Below are 13,201 nucleotides of genomic sequence, written 5' to 3'. Positions count from 1 at the left end.
GCCCCCGCTGTGCGGGTGGGGGCGGGGCGGGGCTCCCCTCCCTGTGGGGCCGGGGCGATGGGGGGGGCTCCCATCTGTGTGGGGCAGCCCCCCCAGGGGAATGGGGTGGAATGGGGCCAGTGTGGGTATATGGGGGGGCTCCTGTCTGCGAGGGTTGGCGCTGGGGTGGGGCAGCCCCCCCGGGGAATGGGGGTGGGGTGGCCCCTGGGGAGTGGGGCCAGTGTGGGTATGTGGGGGGGCTCCCGTCTGCGAGGGTTGGCGCTGGGGTGGGGCAGCCCTCCTTGGGGAATGGGGGTGGGGCCAGTGTGGGTATGTGGGGGGGCTCCCGTCTGCAAGGGTTGGCGCTGGGGTGGGGCAGCCCTCCTTGGGGAATGGGGGTGGGGCCAGTGTGGGTATGTGGGGGGGCTCCTGTCTGCGAGGGTTGGCGCTGGGGTGGGGCAGCCTCATTCTCCCGCCCCGGGTTGGTGCCAGGGCGGGGCACTGCAGAAGTTTTGCTTGGCAGCCAGTTTCCTGTTGGCTGCTGATGTGGCCCTTGCAGACAGGACCTGACCTTTTGTCTGGAGGTTTAGTGTTAATATCGCGGTAGTGCCTGGTTGGGCTCTGGCCCTGGCGGCCTGGGAGCTGCACAAACACAGGGAGGAGGTGGGTTCCCGTCCCTGCCCCAAAGAACTCCCGCTCTAAGGATTTGTTTTATGTAATGTAAAGAGATCAAATGCCAAGGAAATGAGCGACACTTAGCATTGCTCGGGTATCCAGCTCACCCTGGCATTTCTGCGGGAAGGGAGCACCGTAACCCAGCAGCCGTTCTCTTTGCCTATCTGTGGTGGTGAAGCCTAATCCAGCTCTCTCAAAATCAACAAGACTGTGTGGCCATAATATACTTCAAGAAAAGAGTGAGGCTGAATCGCTCAGTGCTTTGGCAGCTGTTCTCATTCTAAATCGGGTTCTTGTATGGTGGGGCAGCAGCACAGAAACCAGGAATTTTGCTAATGTTTTACTGTAAATTTAAAAAAAAAAAAATCCCCTTTCTTTAGGAGGGATGTACTTAGCATCTAGATAGTGCTCATTGGAGTGCTGTGTAAACATTAATAGAGCCTTGCATTTCCCCTATGAGGTAGGTAGGTGGCAGAATTCCCATTTTATAGACAGGAAACCTCAGGCACAAAGAAGTGAAATAATTTCCCCATAATGAGTTATCGTCATAGTTGGAATTAGAACTCTAGAGTTTCTGGCTCCTAGCTCTCATCTGAGACCACAACCACTGTGTGGTTAGAAACAGTTCTGCTTAATGTAATCTTTATATTCCCCGTTGATAATGTTGCTAGGGATAATATCATGAAAACAGGTTCTTTGTTAATTCATTTGCTTTCTGCCCTACCTGGAGACCCAAACGTTAGTGGTATTATTTATTAATTTGTAAAGCCCTTTCCACTTGTACCAGTGCTGTCCAGAGAGCACTTTGATACAATTCACACACGTACAGCAGTGGCACTGTTAGAGGGATGTGGAAAGGTGTCATAGTTTAGGAAGAGAAGTGCTAGTACAAATGTCAATGAATGAACTATTTCCACAATCTGTTACTGTGGAAATTATTGTTACCAAGCAGGTGACCTATTTGTGGAACAAAGATTCTGTTTTTATGTAGCTGTTCCCATCAGCAAACTTAAAAACAAATGAGAGCATATCCAGAAAGGCCAAATACCCCCCAAAAGAAAAGGAGTACTAGTGGCACCTTAGAGACTAACCAATTTATTTGCACATAAGCTCAATAAAGAGAATGCATCCGATGAAGTGAGCTGTAGCTCACGGAAGCTCATGCTCAAATAAATTGGTTAGTCTCTAAGGTGCCACTAGTACTCCTTTTCTTTTTGCGAATACAGACTAACATGGCTGCTACTCCAAAATACCCCCAGAGACTCTTACAGAGCAGGATTATTCTTAAACATATGACACCTGCATAGAACTTTTTAAAAAATGCAGGTTTTTTCAGTTTAACTCAGACGCTACTTGTTCCTACAATTTTTTAAAATTTCAGTGTAATTCACCTTTTTCCTTGGTGGCATGCTTGCAACCTTCAACCCATCTAAGGCATGGAAGCAGGTTTTGTTTTGCTGACTGTAGTTACATATTCTTTCAACATCTTGCATTTGATGATCAAGAACTCTGCAGAGTGTAATAAAATCACAAAAAAGCAAAATCATTATGGATTGCCCACATAAACCCAAATCTGACTTCTACTAAAAGTATCCCAATTCATTTCACATTTATAACTCTTATAACATCTTCAGAATTCTTTAAACAACAAACAGATTAAAGTTTAAAATGCCTCTGTGAAACATGTATAAAACACTTTTCCGACCCAGGTGTTGATTTAGAAAGCTTTATGTTTTAGTGGTTTTGGGGTACTCTGTTATGGTTACAACATTCTAAAACTACAGATTTGCCTGCCTCCTGGTTTGAAACTTTTCTATGGGACAAAACACAAGATAATCCAAAACACAAATCCTTGGCCCCACATCTTTGCTAGCATAAGTTAACGTTTATGTGTAGTCTAGACTTCCATCTGAAAGCACGTTCATAAGGAGGGAAAGCTTTAAAAGTATGCTTTTTTTATGGGGTAAGCCTTCCTGGGGGCAGAAGTTGAGGTGCTGATCATTTGCTGCGGGGAAAATGTCAAATTTTGAGGGCAGTGGCAAATCTGAGCCCTGGATAATGTTCCATCCGTACAAGTGGATATGTGCTTGTTGAGGCACAAATGCAAATCCCTGCTTTCTTATTGGCTACTGGTGTATAGTCCTTGAGAAAGACTTCTACAGTTATGGGTCACAGATTTCAGAGTAACAGCCGTGTTAGTCTGTATTCGCAAAAAGAAAAGGAGTACTTGTGGCACCTTAGAGACTAACCAATTTATTTGAGCATGAGCTTTCGTGAGCTACAGCTCACTTCATCAGATGCATACCGTGGAAACTGCAGCAGACTTTATATATACACAGTAACTGGACAGCAGCTTACTCCTCTGATTGGCTGAGAACTCTGCCAGTCAGATGTCCCCTAAGGCACAGGTTGAAGCTCTAGTTAGCCAATGGCATTGATTCCTCAACCCTGTGCATTTTTCTAAATAGATCTGCTCTGTGCCAGACACTACTGTTCCTTGGGCACAAGAACAAAATACAACACAACGCACAGTCAACCCGTGGAACCTGTTGCCAGGGGATGTTGTGAAGGTCAAAACTATAATGGGGTTCAGAAGAGAATTAGATAAGTTCATGGAGGATAGGTCCATCAATAGCTGTTAGCTAATGTGGTCAGGGATTCAACCCTGTGCTCTGAGTGTCCCTAGGCTCAGATTGCCAGAAGTTGGGAGTGGACGACTGGGGATGGATCACTCAATAATTGCCCTGTTCTGTTCATTCCCTCTGAAGCCCCTGGCACTGGCTACTGTCGGAAGACAGGATACTGAGCTAGATGGACCATTGGTCTGATGCAGTGTGGCCATTCTTATGTTCTTAAGTAGGTGTCTGAAAGCGGGGTCTTTGATTAGCTCTGTAATTTAGTGTTAGTGTTGACATTTGGGCATTGGGTAAATACAGCAGTGCTTGTTGAGACACTGTTATTCATTGTTACTGTCCAGTGTGTTTACTTCTGTGCTCAATGTAAGCTGTCATCTTGAAAAGACTTGATAAACGTGAACCTCCACATGAGGTATTTGAGTAGAAGCTGGTATTTTGTAACTCCTTTCACACATAGCAAGGTAGATGTTGCTGGTGCAGTCACACTGTGAGCAGCTTTTCTGCACTCAGTAGTACCTCACCCCAGTACTGAGCGTGAGAATGTCCCCTTACCCTCTAGCTTCCACATGAACAGACACTGGCAATGAGGAGAGGGGACCCTGGTGTAATGCTGGTCTGAAGGATGACACCTCTTAACAGTGCAGTAGCTGGGGATGGCCCTTTGCTCTGGTGACATTGCTGGATGTTTGCCCAGGGCCTAGTGGCATCTCTATCAGAGATGAGGGATGGAGGCAGTAAGACAGCAGGCCTTCTGTGCTACTAACTCAGTGAAATGTGTGGAAGGAAAGGAATGTTTCTTCCCTCCCGCCCACCCCTGTGCTCCAATAGAGAGAGAGAGCGCGCCCTTCCATGAGAGTCACAAACAAGCAGCCCTGAAGAGTGAGGCTTGTTAAATGCAGTGGTTCTTCAGCAGGAACTTGGAGTGGTATAAGCTACCAGGATCTGCAATAGCAGATCTTTACGGGAGGCTGATAGTGGCAGGCTCTCTTCTTTCCTGTGTGTCTGTGCAGTGCCTGTCACAATGGGGCCCTGACTCTGACTGGGCCTTTGAGGTGCTTCTACAGACATGACATAACACGAAGAGGGAAGGAGCCTCTGACTACTACCAAGCCTGTGGTGGCCTGCTCTCTCTCCTCCACCCTCTAGACCTTTCTTGTTTGTGCTCTTCCTTAATAGAGCTTGCTTCCGTGGATTCCTTCCCTCAAAGCACACAGCTGAGAGGCCTGACGGCCTCCTACGCCCTTCTTACTTCCTACCTCTCTGAGATACCTATGCACACCCTCTTCACCCTCTTGCACTTCTCTTGAGAGAGTCAGCCTCTGTAACCAATTCTTCCCAAAGACCTTTAATGGATGAGTCGGAGAGTAGAGAGCTCCCCTCAGCTTGCTTCGTTGTCAGATGGATCATTTTATCGCGGCAAAAAACCGACCCTAATTTCTGAATTGAAAACTCTGCCTGATGGTGCTTGTGTCTTGACATCAAAGAGAAATGACTAATAATCCCCAGTTAACTTGCATACTGCAGTCGTGTTGCTTAAATGCCTTTACAGACCTTAAGTTTCATGATTACAAATTAAATCTTTCCTCCAGATGGCTCTGATGGCAAGAAACAATTTCAATGGGACTCACTCCAGACTGAATCAGGCCATTTCATAATTACAGTAAGCCACAAAAGGATGTCGGCCTAGATGGTGCCCCTGATTGAATGGTTGCATTCTAGAACACTGCGCCGACTCCAAAGAGAAACTCTCCGTAGAGTGCTCTTTTTTTTCTCTTTTGTGAGCCGAAATTCACTACTACTTCCAGTTCATTCAGATGCCGCACAGTAGATTCACTGAGCATGTTTGGTGGAGTCCTGTAACATCACATCATTTATTATGTAGGTGGGAGGGACAGTCTCAAACTAGGACATGGGCAATCTGGATTCTGTTTGGCTCTGCCAAAAGCTTACCAGGTGACCTCGGGCAAGTCATTTGTCACTCTCTGTACCTCAATTCCCCTGACTTCAGATAGCGTCAAGAATATTGACGCACTTCACACACGTTTGGGGAAGATTCATTGCTAAATGAAATGCAAAGCACTTTAAGATCCTCTGCTGGAAAGGTCGAGCAGCGCCAAGTATAACTGGTTATTAGGAGGGAGGTCTCTGGAACTGTTGGTTTGGACCTCCATTTGTGAGATGTCTGATGCAGCATAAAGACCCAAATCCCCATTGGGACCTTTGGGCCCTGAATTACAGGGGTTTCTGCATTTACCCTCAGAGGGCTTGGGAGTTCTGAATTAAATCCATTTTAAAGAATAATACATGACAAAATGCATCAGAATAGAAATAATGTAGAAAATACATGAGGATTATGATATACTCAGATATAAAATTAACCTTTAGCCACATCTCCCCTTCAGAATCCTGATGAACGTTCTTCTCCGTCTGTCTGTCTGGATTGTTAAATGATTTGCATGTATGCGTTAATGCTACAGTGTGGGTGATTTCTTCTAGAGTTATATTGCTTCTCTTCCTAGGTACCTTTATAAATGAGCCTTAATTTCAGTTTTTCAGTATTCTGAAGATAAAGAATAATGTTGCGTGTCAGAAAACCAGCAATGCACTGAATGAGATGAGTTGAATTAAAAATGTGTATTAATCATTCAGAGAGCAGAGGAAAATGACAGGAGTGCGGCTAATAGGTAAAACGCAGTTATGTTTTGTCAGCAGTATCGTTTAAATCCAAATAAGGAAGGAACAATGAAAACATTTGTTTTGGTTGCTTTAAATCTTTGAGTTATAAGAGCAGAGTAGGCATATTTTAAAAAGGGCTTTCCCTTGATACAGTTAGAAACAATGAAGGTTAAAGGATATGTACAGTGTATAGATGGTTAAAGGCCAGAGTTATTAATGACTATGGAAAGGTGTTCAGCTGTGAAATAATGCGTGAGCTGTTTTGATGGAGATGATCTTGAGCTGAAATTGACTAACCTCCTCCTGTTACCAGACAGATGTAGCTTGGATGCAGCATCCTGTGTTCCTCAGTGTGTTGCTATGGTTACCTTTTCAATGAGGTGCTTCTGATGTATTGATTGTAATCTTGATCGCTTCAGTTTTAGCTAAACAGAAAAACTTTGAATGGGTGGCATAAGGAATATAAAACAAAAATAACAACCTCATTGTCCTTCAGTGCTTGCAGACTGGCTTTGTTGTAACTGCTGCTCCGGCTATTGCTGAAGTTGTGAAATGGTGCAGTTTTTCAGAGCGCAGACTCGCAGCACTCACCATCTGCAGGGTCCTAGTGCCAAATGGATCAATTCTCACAGTAAAGATGGAAACTCAGTCTTGTTTTGCGAATCGCTTTTCACACCAATGTCTCGCTGCAAGACTCCAAGCTGCTGAAAGGTCAGCAAGAGGTTTGATAAGTGCTGAAGCTATTTCAAGGGACCCCAATAGCATGTTAAGTGTAACATAGCCAGACAGAATTTTGCTGTTTGTTAATAAATTATGTTGACGCTTGTGGAGTTTCTTAAACTTTTTGCTCAGTTCAGTTGATCAAATTATCAGGTTGTTCTTATAAAGTGCTAGTTGCTCTCTCCAGTGGACTTCCCATGTCCTGTGACATTTTAAGGTTTGGTTTTTAGTTAAAAAGCTTTGGCTTTGTTGTTGATATTTAGGGTAATATCTATGGCACTCTTCACTAGCATATGGGCACCTCCACTAGATTGTTACTGTAGTTGCAACGGGGATGTTCTATGACTGCGAATGTGGGGAAGTGCCTGAGAGGCGCTCACTCGCCATTTAAAGTGTAGTCTGTGTTACGAAAAACATCAGAGCCTCTGCGTTGCTGAGTTTATCCTGGCAGTTCCCTTGTGAGCTGGGGTGCATAACATCCCCACTCTGCACCAGGGGAACAAAGGACTGAATGAGTCTGTGGCCGAGCTAGGAACAGACCCCACATGTCCACTGCCTTACTTACAAGACCAGCCGTACTCTCACATGAGCTAGTTTGTGATGGTCCAGTACTGACAACTCGCAGCTATAGCACTGGTGGAAAAATCCCATTGGACATGGGTCTAGCTTGGTGACCTCACTCCCCAGGAAGGCAGGGCTGGTGAGGTACGGTAGCCTGCTCCTCATCTAAGGGGAGGATTCTGCCGCTGCTTGCCGGTGAACTGAGGAGCACGCATGTCTATTCCCTTGTCAGTGCAGGATGATTCCCTACAATATGTTTCTCTTATCAGCTTTTTCTCAGGTGCTTGTTGCTGTGATAGTCGACTGTTCTATTTAGTTCTCCATTAAAAGACACCTGGCTAGATCCTGCTTCAGAAGTTAACTTCTTGACTCAAGGGAAACTCAGAGTGAAAATTCAAGACTCGTATCAAGACCATTGGACTTCAGTGTGCATAGCAAGTCTGGCCAAAAATAATCTCCCTAGCTGGTAGAACTATGGCTTTTGCCATCTACTCCTTTGTTAGAAAGGTACAGAAGCTGTCAGTCATGTAGCAGGACTCCTGTTTGAACAGATTAAAGCAAGTCATGGTAGAAAACTCACCCAAAGTCAAACACAGATGACCTCATTACTTGTGTTCTGCCTTGAGTTTATCTAATTCAGTTGTGAATGCTAATGTAAACCTATGTAGTAAATACATATTTTGACTTCGCTTTTAAGGATCATGGAAAAATATACCATAAAATACAAAATATTTGTATATTTCATACTTCGTACCAAGCTCCCCATAAATATCTGCAAAGCAACTATGCTAGCCTCCAGATCTCGCCTTAAAACTCACCTCTGCCACGATGCCTGCAAAACGCAAGACAGTTAGCGTGCTGCTGACTGCTGCTTATTATACTTGCCGTCTCACTGTTACCTTGTGGCCCCCCCCAGTCTGTATCCACCTGCTGTCTCTGATTTTATACTTGGATTGCAAGAAACCAGGGCTGGCTAGCTCAAGCACCTACACTGGTCATGGAACAAGGCGGACTCTTTAGTGGCTGTGATCCAGCCATTTAGGACTCCATAGGTCAAAACAAACCTCTTTGGGAATGTCTGTACGGCGGTCACTGGGTGGGATTGTAGCATGGGTAGACATGCTTGAGCTAGCATTAATCTAGTTAGCTTAGGTATTGGAGTAGTGAAAGCATGGCAGCTTGAGAGTCAGCCTGGGCTGTACGAGCCCGGATGGACCACTGGGTGATGGGGCAGCTAGCCCGCACTGGCATGCGTGGTGCTGTGGCTTTGCTGCTCTGGTTCCTGCGCTAGCTCAGCTTTGTCTACATGAACTGCGGTCACGCCCTGTGGTTGCAGTGTAGACCTATCCAGGGACTCCATCCTAAAGCCAATTGGGAGTCGGTGCGAACTATAGAGCAGCACCCATGCAATGGGTGCTCTCTATGAAGCACTGCTTAAATGTGTAGCGTTGTTCGGCAATAATTTTAGTTTCCAGCTGGTCCCTGTGCGAAGCACACTACAGCGTTACTGTCTTGGAGTGACACAGGCAGAGAGAGCTGTGGCAGTCTCAACATCGGAAAGAAAAGGCCGTATATGTCTGAGGTTCAAAAGGCGGGAGGAGTGCACCAAATCCCTGTAGACACCCCTCCTTCAAAGGGCTGGGGAAAGTAGAACAGGGACCCCTAGTGTTGTAGCCAGCCCTTGGGAGCAGCAAGGACTCTTAATACCGTTGTATGCCTTGGGCAGGCCACTGATATCAGCAGATTGCTGTATACAATCTGAGTCTGGATGTTATTGTCTGACTTCCCCCCCACTCTCTCCATCTCAATACCTCCTCTACCAGCTTTGCTCTCCCTGCTCCTTTCTCCCTTTCCCCTTCCTTCCTTTTTTCCCCACTGCTTCCTTGTTCCTACATACTCCTGCTAATGCCCGATACCTGGCTCCATAATAAAATTTTAAAAAAGTAAGTTAATAAATGTTTTAAAATGCTGGAGCTAACATACCATGTGCCAAAGATCACCCACATCAGCCCCACCATCAGGGGCTCGTTCACCTGCACATCTACCAATGTGATATATGTATGCTATCATGTGCCAGCAGTGCCCCTCTGCCATGTACATTGGCCAAACCGGACCGTCTCTACGCAAAAGAATAAATGGACACATCTGACATCAGGAATCATAACATTCAAAAACCAGTGGGAGAACACGTCAATCTTTCTGATCACTCAATAACAGACCTAAAAGTGGCAATTCTTCAACAAAAAAACTTCAAAACCAGACTCCAACGTGAAGCTGCAGAACTGGAATTAATTTGCAAACTGGACGCCATCAGATTAGGCCTGAATAAAGACTGGGGAGTGATTGGGTCATTACAAAACCTAAACCTAATTTTCCCCAATACTGATTTCCTCCTACTGTTACTCACACCTTCTTGTCAACTGTCTGAAATGGGCCACTCTCATTACCACTTCAGAAGTTATTTTTCCTCCCTTGGTATCCTGCTCTCAATTGAATTGTCTCGTTAGACTGACCTTCTGCTTGGTAAGGCAACTCACATCTTTTCATGTATTTATACCAGTTCCTGTATTTTCCACTTCATGCATCTGATGAAGTGGGTTCTAGCCCACGAAAGCTTATGCTGAAATAAATGTTAGTCTCTAAGGTGCCACAAGGACTCCTTGTTATTATTCCCGCTCACTTTGCGTGTATGCTAGTCTCCCTTTTCCTTCCATTTGTCTCCATTGTGTCTAGTTAGGTTGTAAGTTTTTTGGAGCAGGGACTGTGTCTTCCTGAGGGTTTGTTGGGTACCTAGCAAACCCTGATTGGGGCTGTTGTGCAGGACAGCTATATAAACAAGTTTCGTGGCCACCACAGCTACAGTTATGAATTATAGGTTTGACTCTGACACTTTCCTTAGTGATCCGAGCCAAGTTGTTCCAGATCCTTGCAGACTGCTCAGTAACAGTGGACTGTCTCAATCATCTGTGGGAGGGCTCAGGTCTCTTAGGTAAGGAGATTGTTCATCTCAGCTAGTGGTGGTCTCTGTTTGCCTATTGCAGGGGTAGTATACTTGCAGTGACCAGCCTGAGTTGAAGCGAGTGAGGGTCGCTTATGTACGTGTTACAAGCATTTCCCAGTAGCCTTCCCCCTTCAGAGTATTTCACTGCAGGGGGGATAGGTGCCAGCAGCGGACAGTACACCACTAAAAATAGGAGTGTAGATGTGGGAGGCACTGCTTGGGCATGTAGAGAACTGTGTAGGTATATTCCACAGGGTTCAGGCATGTAGAGGATGTGTGCCGCGCTAGTCGAGTCTGCGCGCCTAAACTATGTCTCCCTGTCTACCCAGCTGTTAATACCTGCGCTAGCTAGGTGTGCAGTGTCTGTACTCTACGTCCCACCGAAAGGGGAGATGCACCTGCATGCAGATAGGGTGCTTCGGCAATGGAGTGGCCTCTGGCAGTTGTTTTGCCATAGCCACCTGTCGAACGTTTTGTTGCGTCTGCCTGGACAGTGTAACTGGTTAACATTTACTTATGGCCGTCTTTCTGCCTCCCTAGGAAACCTCTGTTCCTGGCAGCTGCTTTTCTCTCTTTCTCAAGGTGCTCAGTGCGGCAAGACAGGACAGTGTTGCTTATTAGCCAGCAGGCCCAACCAGGTTTTATGATTCCTGAATTTTCTGTGTTTTCAGACACCTCTATTCATGTTGCTTTTCTGCTTGTATTTCCCTCTTTCCTACAAGGAACAGAATCCTCTCCATGCTGATCCAGTTTTTCCTCCATGTAGCACGGCTGTTGGGCGTGTGTGTGCGTGTGTGTGAGAGGGAGAGGGATTGGGATTGGGATTGGGAAATATTAAAGTTTGGAATCTCTCAAGCCTCCGGTCTTGAGACACATGCCTTTAAGTGGCAAAGACTTTCCATAAGCATGGGACACAGATGGCTCTGTTCTCATTCTTGACCTATTTCAATAGCTGTGGAGTTTTTTCTCTTTGTGGCAGGATTTCAAGGGATTTTGTTGAAGGCTCATTTGGCAGCCATCACTGCTGCTCACGTTCTAGTCATTTTGTGGTGTCACTGGTTTAAGAGGCTCTGTCCCAGAGGAGGCGGAACTTTGTGCTTCTCAGGTTCCAGTCCTAGAACTCTAGAAATGAGAAGCGAGTGCCCTCTTCGGTTCTGTGTAGTCTGTCCTACTAGGTGCAAGGCAGAAGTGCTCTCTTCAATGACCCAGAGGGCAAGGCCTCCACCGCTTCCTTTGGAAGATGGTATCTTTCAGGTTTTGTTTTTAGATTTTGGGGATTTAAAAATGGGGTGAAAATAGCAAATTTGGGATTAGCTGTTTTTGTTTTTCAAATAAGACACTTTCCTCCCAGGTTTTATATAAATATTTTCAGCTTCTATGTGATGTTATCAAGGTCCCCGAGTAGCTATTAAAATGCATGATATACTAGGAACTATGTGTGCCTCCTATAAAACAGAAAGGAATGACCTGCCAACACTACATGTAGATGGCAGTGACATTGAATAGGTGAATAGTTTTATCTGTTTGGGTAGTCGGTTGGCACCAGGAGGTTCTATGTCAAAAGTCATATGTTGGAGCAGTCTTGCATCACGGACATTGGATCTTCAAAGGCCTCTGTTTGGGCAGCGGGATGTCTGTGTGATAACTAAGAGCCGAGTGTTCAACTCGGTAGTAGTGATAACTCTTATTATATGGAGCAGAAACATGGCAATCAAAAGCAGCCGAGGAGCGGAAACCAAACAGCTGTCCGTATCGAAAGTTCCAATGTATTCTTAACAGTGTGGTCTGATTTTTTTTGCCACAAATGTGGAGATATTTAGATGATCCCGGCAAGGTGCAGTCTTGCAGCAGTTGAAAAGAAGACGACTGCAGTAGTGGGGTCATGTCCAACGTGCAGAAGAATGCATGCTTTTGCAGAAGGTTTATAGAGCTCAGGTTGAAGGAAGAGGAGCAACAAGGCCAACTGTGAATGAGGTTAGAAGATGCAATTTTGAGGGATTGAAGAAACCCAAATCCTCCATGCTAACTCTTGCTGAAAGAAGACGACTTGCAAGGGACTATTCAAGATGGAAATCCATTTTACGTGCCACTATAGCTACATGATAGCCATATGAATCTGCCACTGCTGTTGCTATGAGTGGAAATGCATCATCAGTTGGACAGTACTGTCACTGACCATGTGTATTGTGCTGGTGAGAGTGGAACTGTGTGGGCTTGGCGAGGGCCTCCACACCAGCACTGTCAGCAGGCATTCAAGTGGCCTGGTGAAGGTGTAGGCCAGGGGTCGGCAATGTGTGGCATGCGTGCCAATTTTTAATGGCACGCTGCTGACCCCAGCAGACAGCAGCGTGCCATTAAAAATCCTGCCTGGCCCGGCCCACTCTTTTCCGCCCCCCTGCCCACCACTCTCTTCTTGCAGGGCAGGCAAGCTTCCCCCTCCCCCGGCCTCTTTCCCCAGCATGCTGGGTTCCTGCCCTCCTTTTCTCCGTCCCTGCTGCCGACCAGCTGACAGCCCTTGCTACGGAGGGGGAGAGGGAAAAGCGGAGCCACAGTGCGCGCTCTGCTCTGGGGACCTTGGGGAAGGGGCATATCCCCTCCAGCCCCCTGCCATGAGCCGCTCAGGGCAGGGAGCTGGGAGCACCCCCACGACCCCAGTCCACATCCCCAGCCCTCTGCCCTGACCCCTCCTCTCACACACCCCAGCCCCACGCCCTGACCCCTGCACCCCCCCCACACCCTATGCCCTGACTCTTGCACCCCCCACACCCCGACCCTGAGCACCAAACGGGAACTCCTGCATGCACACACCCACATTCCCACCTGCACCCCTTGCACCAAATGGGAGCTGCCCAGGTAATCACTCCACACCCAAACCTCCTGCCCCAACCCTGAGCCCCCTCCCTCATTCTAGCTCCTGGCCAGACCCTGCACCCCAACCCCCAGCCTGCTCCTT

At 46.6% G+C, this 13,201-nt stretch overlaps 1 protein-coding gene across 3 annotated transcripts in view; it reads left to right on the top strand.

The window, feature by feature from the left end:
- Window positions 1-13,201, top strand: part of DCTN1 (dynactin subunit 1) — a 148,171-nt gene that overhangs the window by 143 nt on the left and 134,827 nt on the right. The window lies entirely within an intron of this gene.

This window comes from Eretmochelys imbricata, chromosome 4 (assembly GCF_965152235.1).
Source record: "Eretmochelys imbricata isolate rEreImb1 chromosome 4, rEreImb1.hap1, whole genome shotgun sequence".
NCBI lineage: Eukaryota > Metazoa > Chordata > Testudines > Cheloniidae > Eretmochelys > Eretmochelys imbricata.
Note: the sequence above shows the minus strand (reverse complement) of the source record. Positions and strands in the feature narration are given on the sequence as shown.